This window comes from Rana temporaria, chromosome 2 (assembly GCF_905171775.1).
Source record: "Rana temporaria chromosome 2, aRanTem1.1, whole genome shotgun sequence".
Classification (NCBI taxonomy): domain Eukaryota; kingdom Metazoa; phylum Chordata; class Amphibia; order Anura; family Ranidae; genus Rana; species Rana temporaria.
The window spans coordinates 2317103-2331657 of record NC_053490.1 but is presented as its reverse complement, the minus strand read 5'-3'; the positions used below and the strand labels follow the sequence as shown (position 1 = coordinate 2331657).

Here is a 14555-nt window from a genome sequence, read left to right as displayed (position 1 = left end):
GTACCTGCTACACCTGTCTAAGGGTGGACAGGAGGTTTGTGTCATTATCGGACACCATCATTCCTCGCTCCAGTTGGCGTGGTGTGACCCACCTCTGAGCATGTCCCTGCAGAGCTGCAAGAACCTCTGCTCTGGTGTGGTTCCTGTCCCCTAGACACACCAGCTGAAACACTGCATGGCAACTTTTAGCCTGACTCATTGAATAGCCCTTTGAACGCTTAGAGGGTACTTGAGGTTCATAGGGCAATACAGCAGAGGAAAGCATGGTGGTGAAGGAGGAGGAGGAGGAGGGGGTAGAGCTGACAAATCTGGCATCATCACCACCTGTATGGAGAGATGGGGGCACAACACCTGCAGAACTGATCCCTGTCCTGCATCCTTCCGAGTTGCAAGCAGAGTAAGGGCCCATTCACACACGACTTCTAGCACGACTTTGGGAGGCAACTTGGACACGACTTGAGTATGAATCATAAGGCAACTTACAAGGCAACTTCAAGTTGCCTCCAGGACAGTACAAGGCAACTTCAAGTCGCCTCCAGGACAGGAGGCTTTCCAGTGGCCAATCAAACAACAATCAGCTCTGTGGGAGGGAGGGGTTTGCCTGAGAAATGTATGTTCTCTTCCTGTATTGTTGCTTCAGTTAAGACAGAGATCCGACTTCTGAGGCGACTTCCATTGAAATCAATGGGTACAAGTTGCCTACAAGTTGCCTAGAAGTTGGATTGAAGTAGTGCAGGAACCTTTTCTGAAGTCGGAGCGACTTCTGTAGTGTACATTAAGACGGCTCCCATTCACTTCCATTCATTGTCTCGACCACACGACCGCACGACTTGGGGCAACTTGGGGTGACTTGAAGTCAGATCCCAGGTCGCCCCAGTGTGAACCGGCTGTGAACAAAATATATTGCCTTGGATCAATATTGTGGAATAGTCTGAAATGGTTCAAAACAAGTTCCTGGTCCCCGCTTACTAATATCACGCACATGGTCACCTACCCTGGTGCTCAGTTTGCGGATGGTTCAGCCCAATTATTGTAACCCGCAAGGGCACTGTAAAAGGTAAGTGACACGGGTACTCTAACAAGTGATCAATTTCTCAGTCTTATACTGTTTTTGGTAACCTTCAATATAAATTCATTTGTCTTTTTTTTTTTTTTTCCTGTTCTGGTGATCTTACAGGAACTCTTCTACCACATGCATAGAAATTAGTTTGGTCCAAGTAGGTAACACCCTTTTTTGGCGGTTCTGCTACATTCTGGACCAACTTAAGGTTGGGAGGTCTGTGATCTATACTGCAAATCTTGGCTTTTTTGGGAGAATACCTTCTAGTACATTGTCCCTAATAAGAATTGTTTTATATTATTATTTAGGTGTGTATGTTTGTACCCCTTCTCGTTAAATATTTTGATAAGCATATCCTCCTGGCTATTAAAATCCTCATAATCCTTGAAATGTCTTCTTATGCACATTAGCTGCTCCTTAGGGATATCACCTATCCACTAGGGATGAGCTTCACGTTCGAGTCAAACTCATGTTCGACTCGAACATCGTATGTTCCACCGTTCGTCAAATTACGTACATTATGGGCTGTTTGCACCAAATTCGAGTGGCGTGTCACGGCCCATAATTCACTGCGGCATTGTGGTGCATTGCTGGATGATGATTGGCCAAGCATGCACTATGACCCGCATGCTTTGGCCAATCACAGCGTGAAAAAAACAGAGGTGGCTTTGGCCAATTATGGCTCAGGGGGTTTAGTACACGCCCCACACTATATAAGGCTGCCTCCGTGGTGGCCTTGTGTAGTGTGTTGCGGTGGTTAAGACAGAGAGAGAGAGAGTGTAATTTTTTTTGAGTTAGATAGAGAGGCAGATAGAGAGGCAGGCAGGCAGGCAGGCGAGTCAATTTCAGTTACAGTGTGTAGAGGATATATATGCATCCCAGGTGTTGTATATATATTTATACACTGTATTGAGTTTAGCTAGATCCGCTCTTCCTAATATACTGACAGGCAGGCAGGTGATTGTGCTAGCTGCAAGTATTTTCACGTTGTGTACTGTGTCCTCTGCACAGTGTGCACCTAAAGCTACGTCAATACATTTGCTGGTGTTCTCAGATTAATACCACAGGCAGGGATCAGCAAGTATTGTCAGTATTTGTGCAGCTGCATCTCCCTGCAGACCATTATTATGTCTGGAAGGACAACAAGGAGAGGCAGAGAGTCATGAGCCGATAAAAGAGGGCAAGCAGACTCTGCGTCTAGAGGCAACAGTGCTGCTGGTCATGGACACGGTGCATCCTCATCAGCACGTGGACATGGGACATGCTCGTTCTTTTTTTTTGGCAGCTGGCGTTGAGCTGCAACACACCAAACACTTGGTAGAGTGGATGACCAAGCCGTCCTCATCCTCCTCATCCTCTCTCACCCAGGCTCAGGGTACTTTGTCTGGCAAAGCAGCTGCCAACGCGGCCTCTTCCCTCTGCTCAATGGCATCAGTCACTCCTTCCCTAGCCCCACCATGTCCTCCTGACCCCCCAAACTATTTGACCACAGTGTTGGGTACATGCTGCAGGAGGATGTGCAGCGTTTTGAAGGCTCTGATGATGGTACACAGCTAGAGGAATGCAGGAATGTGAGCCCAGAGAGAGGGGGTGCCCAAGAAGGACAGCAATCTGGCAGTCATGTTCCCCCAGCTGCAGCATACTGCCAGGTTTTCTACAGTGATGAGGAGGGAGGGGATGATGAGGTCACTGACTCCATGTGGTGCCTCATAGGAGTGAGGAGGAGGAGGAGGCACATCTCCAACGAGGCAGGATGCCATCCAGGGGGCAGCTTAAGGGCAGCACATCGACTGCATCACAACGCAGAGCTCCGCATGTGCAGGGCGCTGCTGTCTCTCTGCATTATTCCAAAAGTTCTTTGGTGTGGGCCTCTTTTGAGATGAGTGCATCAGATCGCATCGCTACTATTTGCAACATATGTCGCAAGCGTATCTAGCGTGGCCAAAACTTCACCCGCTTGGGCACCACATGCTTGACCAGACATATGTCGACCTGCCATGAAGTTTGTTGGCAAGCGTACCTCAAAGTCCCACACGAAAGAAAAAAACGGACCTCCCCTTGTTCCTCATCAGCTGGGATCTCCAACCCCACTATACCCTCAGTCCTCTCTGAAGCCTGCACTGATAGGCCTGAAGGTGTAGAATTAGGTGTGTCACTGCCAAGTACTTGCGGAAAAATTTCCCTGCCCCAGCTGCTGCAGCGCCGAAAGAAGTACTCTCCCAGCCATCCACATGCCCAGTGGTTGAATGCTAGCTTGGCTAAATTGCTAGCACTTCAACTGCTGCCTTTTCAGTTGGTAGATTCTGCCCCCTTCCATGAGTTTGTGGAATGTGCGGTACCCCAGTGGCAGGTTTCCAAACAACACTTTTTCTCACGGAAGGCGATTCTCTATCAGCATGTGGAAGACAATGTCCATGCCTCGCTGGACAGGGCGGTCAGTGGTAAGGTGCATATTACCACTGACTCATGGTCCAGCAGGCATGGACAGGGACGTTGCCTATCTTTCACAGTGCATTGGGTGACTCTGCTGACAGCTGGGAAGGATGCAGGACAAGGTACAGTAGTGTTGGAGGTTGTTCCACCACCACGCCTCCAACATGCTACTACTGGTGATTGTGACACACCTCTCTCCTCCACCCCCTCCTCTTCTTCCTCTGTGGCCTCTTCCTGTGCTGATGTGTCCTCAGAACCAGCGGTGCTCCATAGGCGTTCAAGGGGCTATGCAGGTATGCAGGCAAAATGATGCCATGCGGTGCTTGAGCTGGTGTGCTTGGGGGACAGGAGCCACACTGGGGCAGAGGTTCTGTCAGCTCTGCAGGGGCAGGCTCAGAGGTGGTTGACGCCACGCCAGCTTAAGCCAGGAATGGTGGTTTGCGACAATGGCACCAACCTCCTCTCTGCCCTGCAACAGGGACAACTGACCCATGTGCCCTGTTTTGCTCATGTCCTTAATTTAGTGGTGCAGCGACACTTGGGCAGGTACCCGGGCTTACAGGATGTCCTGAAGCAGGCTAGGAAACTCTGTGTGCATTTCTGACAGTCATATAATGCCAGTGCTCGGCTGACCTCCAAAATAAATACAACCTGCCCAAGAACTGCCTAATCTGTGACATGCCCACGAGGTGTAAATCTACGTTGGCCATGCTGCAGCGGCTGCACACGCAGCCGAGGGCCATCAATGAGTATCTGTGCCAATATGGCACCAGGACAAGGTCAGGGGAGCTTGTTTTTCCCCCCACGCCAGTAGGCCATGATCAGGGATGCATGCACTGTCCTGTCACCATTTGAGCAGGCCACGAGGATGGTGAGCAGTGACAGTGCATGCATCAGTGACACTTTCCCTCTTATCCACCTGTTTGAGCACACGCTGTGTAGAATAATGGACAGGGCCCTTGAGGCAGAACAGAGGGAGGAAGAGGAGGACTTCCTTACCTCTCAAGGCCCCCTTTATCCAGACAGAGTTCCTGCTTGCCTGCCTATCACACAGGAAGTGGACAAGGGGGAGGAGGAGGATTGTGTCAGCATGGAGGTGGAGCCTAGCACTCAGCATCAGCAGCAGTCTTCAAGGGATCAATTACAGTCCCAAGAAACCCATAGACTTGTACGTGGCTGGAACAAGGTGGCTGCGGATGATGTCGTCCTCAGTGACCCAGAGGACTTTGCATCGAATGCATCAGCAAACCTATGTTGTATGGCCTCCCTGATCCTGCAAAGCCTGCGGAAGGATCCTCGTATTCGTGCTATCAATGAGAGGGATCATTACTGGCTGGCAATCCTCCTTGATCCACGTTACAAGAATAAGGTTGCGGACCTTACCTTGCCGGCGCAGAGGGAGCAGAAGATGAAACATTTTTAGGAGGCCTTGCAGAAAGGTCTGTGCAACGCGTTCCCAGAGACTGGGAGGTTACAAAATCCTGGTGCTGCAAAGGCTTTGCAACATGTTGCAAAGGCTTGATTCAGTCACAGAAGGAGCGGTGGAGAAGGTGGCCGACTGACCAATGCGTTTAGACAATTTTTTAGTCCGCAGCCCCAAGGTATGACCGGTTCCAGCAACCATTGCGACGCCACCGTCTGTTTTACATGGTGCGGAAAATGCCTAGGGGCAAGATCAGACTTGGACACCTTTCCCACCGAAAATCCTCTGGCTTACTGCGTCTTGAGGATGGATCACTGGCCAGAGCTTGCACAGTATGCAATTGAGCTACTGGCCTGTCCTGCATCCAGCATTCTTTCAGAATGCACATTCAGTGCTGCTGGAGGCTTTTTAAGCGACCACAGGGTGCGCCTGTCCACAGACTCGGTCGATCAACTGACCTTCATAAAAATTAATCAGCCTTGGATCACCAGCTACCAAGCACCGGATGCTGATGTAACTGGATATATTTTTTTTAAATGTCAGATCCCTTCAAGACTGCCTATGCTGATGCTGAGTGACTATCCTGTTATGCTGAGTGACTATCCTTTTCCTCCTCAATGATCATGCTGATAGCTTGTAAGATAATTTTTTGGTTCTGGGCACCGCCACCAGTGGCTAAGGCCCAATTTTACTGCCCCTGTTTAACAGGGGCGTGTAATTGCAATTTTTGATGCAATACTTTGCAGCGGGCTCATTCCTGCGCTCCAACTACAGTATCTGTGAGGGGTTGCTGTGTTGTGGAACCAGTGCATAAGGCCCAATTTTTCTGCCCCTGTTCAACAAGGGGCATGTAATTACAATTATTGATCTAATATTTCACAACAGGGCCTATTCCTGTGCCCACCAAGAGTAACTGTGAGGACTTACAGTGTTGTGGCACCAGCACCTCCACCACCACCACCAACAAAGGCCCAATTTTTCTGCCCCTGTTCAACAGGGGCATGTAATTACAATTATTGATCTAATATTTAACAGCAGGGGTCATTCCTGCACACACCAAGAGTAACTGTGAGGACTTACAGTGTTGTGGCACCAGCGCCAGCACTAAAGGCCCAATTTTTCTGCCCCTGTTCAACAATGGCATGTAATTACAATTATTGATAAAATGGTTCACACAGCAGGGCGTTCCAGCGCCCACCAAGACTAACTGTGAGGGCTTACAGTGTTGTGGCAACACCTAGGGCCCAAATTTCTGCAGAGTATATACGTCAGGCCCCTACTTTCAAACATCCAACTTACAAACGACTCCTACTTGCAAACGGAAGGAGACAACAGGAAGTGAGAGGAAATCTACCCCTAGGAAGGGAAATTCTCCTCTGTAAAAGGTGTCTCCTGTCCACTGATGCTTTATCACCAATCCTTGTTTCACAAAAAAAAAATGTTTTCAAAAAATCATTTGTCATTGGGACAGAAAGTGAGCAAAACAAATGTTACAGGGGTGAAAACCCTTCTCTATGTTTTCAGAAAAGCTTAAAAATAGATTTTATGGCTGAAGCTACACTTTAAAAAATGTACCTGTTCAAAATTACAATCAGATTCTACTTAACAACAAACCTACAGTCCCTGTCTTGTTTGCACCGCCTGTATACTGCTGTTCAAAGTATATAGGGCCAAAGGGGCTGGTAATGACCTGGGGGGAGGGGGGGGGGGAAACCCATGCTATTTTTCTCAGTGATTTTCATCCATATTGCAGGGACCAGACATTACAATAAAGCCGCAAGCAGTTTTAAATGACTTTTTTCTTACAGTAATCTCATTTTGTGCAGGGACAGTTCTAAACACGGAAAACACGTGCCACTTCACAGGCATACCATAGACACCCAGCAGGTACGATATTTAAAGGAATTTTTCTTTTTTTTTCACTTAAAGCATGCTCCATTTTTTGCATTGATACAAGTCCCCTGGGGCAAAACCCGGGTCTCCAAACCTGTTTTAGGACAATAACTTGCATATTAGCCTTTAAAATTAGCACTTTTGATTTTCAACGTTCGAGTCCCATAGACTTTAATGGGGTTCTAAAGTTTCCTGCAAACGTTCAGTCCGTTCGAAGGTTCTGGTGCGAACCGAACGGGGGGTGTTCAGCTCATCCCTACTATCCACTTAGGATGGTGGCAGCTATGTGTAGGGATGTGGCCATTGCAGTCTGTTTCTTTGAAAAATGTGCGGGTACCAAACTTATCGTCTTGTTTACATACCACCAAGTCCAAATAAAATTTCCCCGGGGAAGGTTTTTAGCCTCCTGTACCCAATGGCATTCCTCCTTCCAGAGGACAAAGATGTCGTCAATATAACTTTTGTATAGTAATTAGTGATAGATTAATAGTGTGCTACACACACTTGTATAATATTGCTACAAATTTTAAAATAATGAAAACACCTTCCCGTGAAAATAATAAATAATATACAGTGCAGACAACGATTCATCACCCCCGGAATGTAAATTGCCTGTTCACCTTTCAAGCAAGCAATTAAAGTGTAATATCACTGTCAGACACCTATCCTCATTGCGGTCAGTTCATGTGTATTCGGATTCCAAGTAATGGCACAAAGTACTGCCTGGGGTTCTCCGTATGTATTGATTCTCAAAGTATATAGAATAACATCATCACGCAAGTTTGCTGCAATGTCATTAAAGCTACTAAGCAAAAAAATTACACTCAAATTTGCTCAATAGACAACTTTTTTATAGTGCCAAGTCCGGTTACAGCTTACCGTATATCACCTCTTGCTCCCATTTACTTACAAAGATATTGGACACGCCGGGAGCGTACTTGGCTCCCATGACAACTCCTTTCTGTTGTCTGTAATAGGTTTTATTGTGCCAAAAATAATTACTGCCCATGGCCAGTTCTAGAGATTGTAAGATAAATTAGTTTTTGTTCTGACAATAATCAGATTTGGTGCCCAATGCCCATTTTACAGATGTTTGGCGCATCCTGTTGGTGTATGTTTGTGTATAAGGAGTTTACGTCAATAGTGGCTAATAGCCAGATTCAGAAAGAGTTAAAGGGGAGTTACACCTAAAAATGGAACTTCCGCTTAACCCACTCCTCGCCCCCTTACATGCCACATTTGGCATGTAATTTTTTTTGGGGGGGGAGTGGGGGCTTCAGGAGAAGGGGACTTCCTGTCCCACTTCCTCCTTCCGCCGAGGGGCTGGAAAGGCGATTAGCTTAATCGTCTTTTCACAGCCCCTCCCTGTAGGCGAGCGCCTGTCCAATCGGAGAGCGCCGCTCGTGCATGCGCACTGCCAGTCGCGCATGCGTAGTGGGTGCCCGGCCGTGAAGCCGAAAGCTGTCACTGCCGGGTGCCCACACTAAGAATGAAGACGCCGGCTGGCGAGGGGGGGCGAGGAGCGGAGCCCCGGCCGGGGCGTCGCTGGAGCCGTGGAGCAGGTAAGTGTCTGTTTATTAAAAGCCAGCAGCTACACTTTTTGTAGCTGCTGACTTTTAATAAACTTAAAGAAAAGGTGGAAAACCCCTTTAAGCCGGCGTATCAGTAGCTACTCCGTCGTAACTTTGAATCTAAGCCGTCATATCTTTAAGTGTATTCTTAAAATGAGATACACTTAAATGTCGATAAGATACGACGGCCTGCGCCGTCGTATCTTAGCTTTCTACTTAGGCCGGCCGCTAGGGGCGTGAATGCTGATTTACGCCTAGAATGCGTAAATCAGCGAGATACGCCTATTCACGAACGTACGCTTGCCCGTCGCAGTAAAGATACGCCGTTTACGTAAGGCGTTTTCAGGCATAAAGTTAGTCCAACAAAAAGCTGGACTAATGAGAGAGAAGATCACCGCTCAAGGTAGGTCTATTGTAGGGTCGTTTCACAAATATAGGACTCCAAGGGTGCAGGCAATGCACTAAGGCAAATATTGGTATAAAGATGAGGGATGGACAGCCGCACTCCAAACCAAACGGGTTGTCTTTATTCAAATCAACAGCAAGAACACAGAAGATCACAGCAATAGGAACAGGAGAATACCGACGTTTCGCACTGGCTTCAGTGCTTATTCATGGCTAACATGCATTTAAACTGTTCAGTATATATAGAGATCAAAGGCTAGGGTGTGACCTGATTGAATAATTGGCTGAGGGTTGTCCGCAATCATTGGGCACACCAGACGTCAATATCAGATCACAAACTGCCTATACATATCCAAGGGAACATAAAAAGAAAGAAAAAAAAAAACACAGAAAAAAAAACAAAATGTGAAATGTTGTTGAACAAAAATCCAAGGTGCCAAAAAACAGATGTGATCCACATAAACATTATTTTGTCTAAGCATATATGAGTAAAATAAACATAGTGAGAATAAATACTGTCAAACCTCTTAACAAGACAATATATGCCAGTATGGATGTGGCAACGGGTTAAATAGATCGTGAATATAGAAGAATAAAACAATGAAATAAATATAAGCACGAATATACGTATGGTGAAATGCTATTTCTAGATTGCCACATTGGCCGTATATGCCAAAAAGTGTGTGAATATCTTGGGGGTTAAGCTGTATAAGTGTATAAACTTAAGTATCTATGGTTGCAATGGTGAGTCCATTAAGCAGACCTTCATCCCGATGATGATTCAAAAAATAATAAAGGAGGTGTACTATAGATCCTCTTGTTAACTAGGAAACCCAGTGATATGTGAGTGTGTAATGATGCAAAGTGATGCATTCTAAAGAAGTAAGTAAAAAATGCAGTGTATATCTATGGTATATTCAAGTGGAGAACATCTTTTTTTTTTTTTTTATATTTATTTTTTAATTTTTTTTTTTTTTTTTTTTTTTTTAACATTTTTCATTTTTTTATTAATTTATATTGAGAATAAATAATAATAATAAAAAAGCTGGACTAGCCAATGTTAAGTATGGACGTCGTTCCCGCGTCAAATTTTGAAATGTTTACGTTGTTTGCGTAAGTCCTTGCGGCGTACTTTGGAGCAATGCACACTGGGATATGTCCACGGACAGCGCATGCGCCGTTCGTTAAAAATATCAATCACGTTGGGTCACGAGTAATTAACATAAAACACACCCCCCTGTTCCTCATTTGAATTAGGCGCCCTTAAGCCGGCCCATTTACGCTACGCCGCTGTAACTTAGAAGGCAAGTGCTTTGTGACTACAGCACTTGCCTCTCTGACTTACGGCGGCGTAGCATATATGCGATACACTACGCCGCCTCAAAGTTAAGCCAGTCTTTCTGAATCTGGCTATTAAGATTACATTTTCCTTTCCCCCGGGAATTTCTCCAGAATGTTTATAAGCTGTTTACTGTCTCTTAAATATGGGTAGGGATGGACTGTACGGTTCCCAGCAAAACTCCGGAACAGCGGAAATGTTCTAACCTAAACCGCAAACCCCATTGAAGTCTATGGGAGCTGAACAGGAAAAAATCCCAAATGCCCATTTTGAAGGCTTATAATTGGCAACAATAGGGGTATGGGGGTCCGGGTACTACCCTGGAGGACATGTATCAATGCAAAATATTTTAAACATTTTTTTTCAGAATCAGAGATTTTTAATTATGCTTAAATGATGTTTTTTTAAAATATGGTGCCTGGGGGGTCCCTTCAATGTGCCTGTAAAATGGTGCATCTGTAGAATACATAAAACCGGCAAAAATTACATTTCTAAAGAAAGGAAAAAAAGGTAAAATTCCAATTGCGGTTGCAATTGCCGGCACCCTGCCCCCACCCTGAAAGCACCTTGTCCCCATGTTGATGGGACAGGGGGCCTCACCCCCATGACCGTGACCAGTGGTTGTGAGGCAGTGGGCTTATCAGAATCTGGAAAACCCCTTTAACAAGGGGGCCCACAGATCCCCCCCCCCTTGTGAATGTGCATCAAAAAGTGTACAAAAAGTAATAAAAACAAGAACGTTTTTTTGACAAATTCTTTATTATAAAATAAAAAAATAGTGTCCCTCGATGTGAATCCATCAGCAATCGCGTCGCCCGCCAGACCCAAAAGAGAAAACAAACTTTGGGACGGCTGCCCGCCGAATGCCTCCTTTGCGCTTTGTCATTTCTTGTATAGAGACATTTGGCAGGAAACCATCTCAGAAGGCGGAGCATTTTTATTTTTTAGCGGGTTGACAGGCGGCGTGATTGACGATGGATTTATATCAAGGGACACTATATCAGGATTTGTCAAAAACTTGTCTCTTGTTTTTGTTACTTTTTTGTACACTTTTTTGGTGAATTGGTAATCGATACTCCTTCACATGGGAGGGCGGGATCTGGGGGCTCCCCACCCTCAAACCCCCACAACCACCGGCCACTGTTGTAGGGATGAGGCCCTTGTCCCCATCAACATTGAACCTCATTACCATGTTCGGTGGCAGCAAACTGCTGAATAAAGAGGAAGTAAACCCTGATGGCATTTACATTCTCTTTTTTCCCCTGCAAAGTAAAAGCATAATGGGCTAGTGTGCATTGTATACTAGCCCATTATGTGGCACTTACGCAAATGAAGCCTGTGCTGTCCCAACTGGTGGCTGCATCCATCTTCGCTCCTCTTCCTTCCAGGGCCGCAGACTCTGGCTCTGTGACTGGCCAGAGTCACGTGAAGTCATGCGCGTGGGAGCCATCAGTCACTGCATTTGCTAGTGAAGAAACACCTCGGAGGGCCATTTCTTCACAGCCCATGTGCCGATGACATCATCAATGGTGCATGTTTAGGAAATATTTACAGTACCTACAGGTAAACCTTGTTATAGGTACACGTACTGCAGGGGACAGTAAAATCATGGCTCAAACACCTGGTTTTACTTCCCCCAGACACATGTGTGAACAAGCCCTAAGGATCCTCTGAAATGAAACGGAGCCCACTTCAATCAGCAGAGGATCCATGAGCAGATCCCTTCCTGAATCAGAGCTCAACAGGATGGATGTCAGTTTTTTTCCATTTGTCCCCGTTTCTGTTTGTGGCAGGAGACACAGAAGGACCTGTGACAGCTCTATGGGCGGCTGGATGAAATCAGACTCCAGTGTCTATTTACTGTCTGACTTACTGTCCTACATTTTTTTTTCCCCCTAGACCTGGAAGGATTCAGAGCTAGGCAGGTGTAAATAATTCATTTACATCAGCCTGTCCATAGGGCTGCATGGACCTTCCGATCTGGTCCTCCTGATAGGGCTGAATGGACCTTCCAATCAGGTCCTCCTGATAGGGCTGCATGGACCTTCCAATCAGGTCCTCCTGATAGGGCTGAATGGACCTTCCAATCAGGTCCTCCTGATAGGGCTGCATGGACCTTCCAATCAGGTCCTTCTGATAGGGCTGCATGGACCTTTCCGATCAGGTCATCCTGAAAAATTGAGAGGAGGACCTGCAAGGAATACCCATGTGAAAGAACCCCTGTAGGTAACCAGAGTGCACTTATTTCTGCACTCCTGTAACCTGTATTCAGCTGACAGCGGGCTAAAGTCTGCAGTCGGCTGATGTAAAAAAATATTGACACTATGCAGTTGCATGCCACAAACATTACAAACATTTTGTCACATGCAGATATATTAACTCCGCCCCCTTCTTTACACAACAGGGTTAGGGGATTGGTGGGGATGATAGGTGGGGTGTGCAGTTTTCCATTTTACCCCCAGGCACTGGATTACCTTGTCCCAGCACTGGGCCAAAGGTAATCTGAATGAACTGAAGGGCTAGCTGGAGAGTCTTCTCTCTCTCTCATATGTTGTCTTTGAAGACTTCTGGAAAAGACGTTACTGGTGAGTGTAACTTTTTTTTTAATTTTCAGAATTTTCTTCCTATTGACTTCAATGGTTTTTGTATTTACATCGGCAATGTTTGGATTTTTAGATAGATTTGGGAAACATGTCTACAAGTCAATTCCAATCACCCCCCCCCCCCCCCATCACTATGCAGCACAATGCAGTAAATTAGAACAAAGAAATTAGATTCTCCTGCAGGAAATTTTAATAAATTGTAAATTTTACCAGCCAATGGGAATAATAGATTGTCCCCAATAAAATAGAATACAAATATTTAAACATGTATAATATTGTACATATTCCTTCTATAAGATATATTTAATAATACATGTAAAACATAGAACACAACTTTAACCCTTTATATATAATTCTGACTTTTTTTATTTTTTTCTATATACAGCAGATGCAATCCATTCAAGTTTTTGGTCAGACTTGTCATAAAAAAACATAAGTCAGATGAGAAACGAGCCATATGAGTGTCTTAAGTGACGGAAAGTATTTTTTGCAATTCACTGGAGGATTCACACAGGATTCAAGACATATCCATGGTCTAAATGTTTTAAGTGTTTTGGATCCTCTTCAACATTGATCCATCCTCAGAGGACAACAGGAGAGAAGTCATTTCAGTGTTCTGGAAGTGACAATGGCTTTACAGTAAAGTCCAACCCATGTATACATAAGAGGAGTCATATCTTATCAGACACCAGAAGATTCACACTGGAGAGAAGCCATATGAGTGTTCTGAATGTGACAAAGCTTTTACAACAAAGAGAGAGCTGATCACACACCAGAGGGTTCACACTGGAGAGAAGCCGTATCAGTGTTCTGAATGTAACAAAGCTTATAAAACAAAGTCAAACCTTATCTTTCACCAGATGAATCACACTGGAAAGAAGCGGTATGAGTGTTCTGAATGTAAAAAAGCTTTCGCAGAGAAGAGAGAACTTATCAGTCACCAGATGATTCACACTGGAGAGAGGCCCTATGAGTGTTCTGAATGTGACAAAGCTTACACAGACAAGAAAGGGCTTAACAGACATCAGAAAATTCACATTGAAGAGAAGCCATATGAGTGTTCTGAATGTGACAAAGCTTTTACACAGAAGTCATGTCTCATCAGACACCGGAGAATTCACACTGGAGAGAAGCTGTATCAGTGTTCTGAATGTGATAAAGCTTTTACAGAGAGGCACACCCTTTTCCGACACACAAGGGTCCACACCAGAGAGAAGCCATATAAATGTTCTGAATGTGGCAAAGCTTTTGCATGTAAGTCATATCTTATCACACACCAGAAGATTCACACTGGAGAGAAGCTGTATCAGTGTTCAGAATGTGATAAAGCTTTTATAGTGAAGACAAGCCTTACCACACACCAGAGGGTTCACACTGGAGAGAAGCCATATCAATGTTCTGAATGTGACAAAGCTTTTACGAATAATGCCGGGCTAATCTATCACCAGAGGATTCACACGCTTCAGCTGCAGTAAAGAAACTCTGGAAGAAGGGGGAGGAGCTAAGCTGCAATGAAAGACTTCAGGGTGTTTTATTAATTTCACAGCTCATGTCATCTCACAGATACTCAAAGTATATTGCTATTGTGAAATAATAAATAAAATAAGTGAGCAAACAGGAATGTGATGGATGGACACTTTAGTATTTATGTCTATCGGGCACAACCTAGACTATTCTACATTTTGACAATTTTTTTGGGCGGGCAACAATGAACCTTATTCCTTATGATTCTCATCTGTACCCTTTTTATGTGGCTTTGTCTGAACATGTAATGCATTTGCTAACTGAGCTGTATTCTCAAGTGTTTTCCTAATTGCCTGATCCTGAG

General features: G+C 45.2%; 1 pseudogene; it reads right to left on the bottom strand.

Moving 5' to 3' along the window:
- The window catches only part of LOC120928423, a 367954-nt pseudogene that overhangs the window by 175862 nt on the left and 177537 nt on the right, over positions 1–14555 (bottom strand).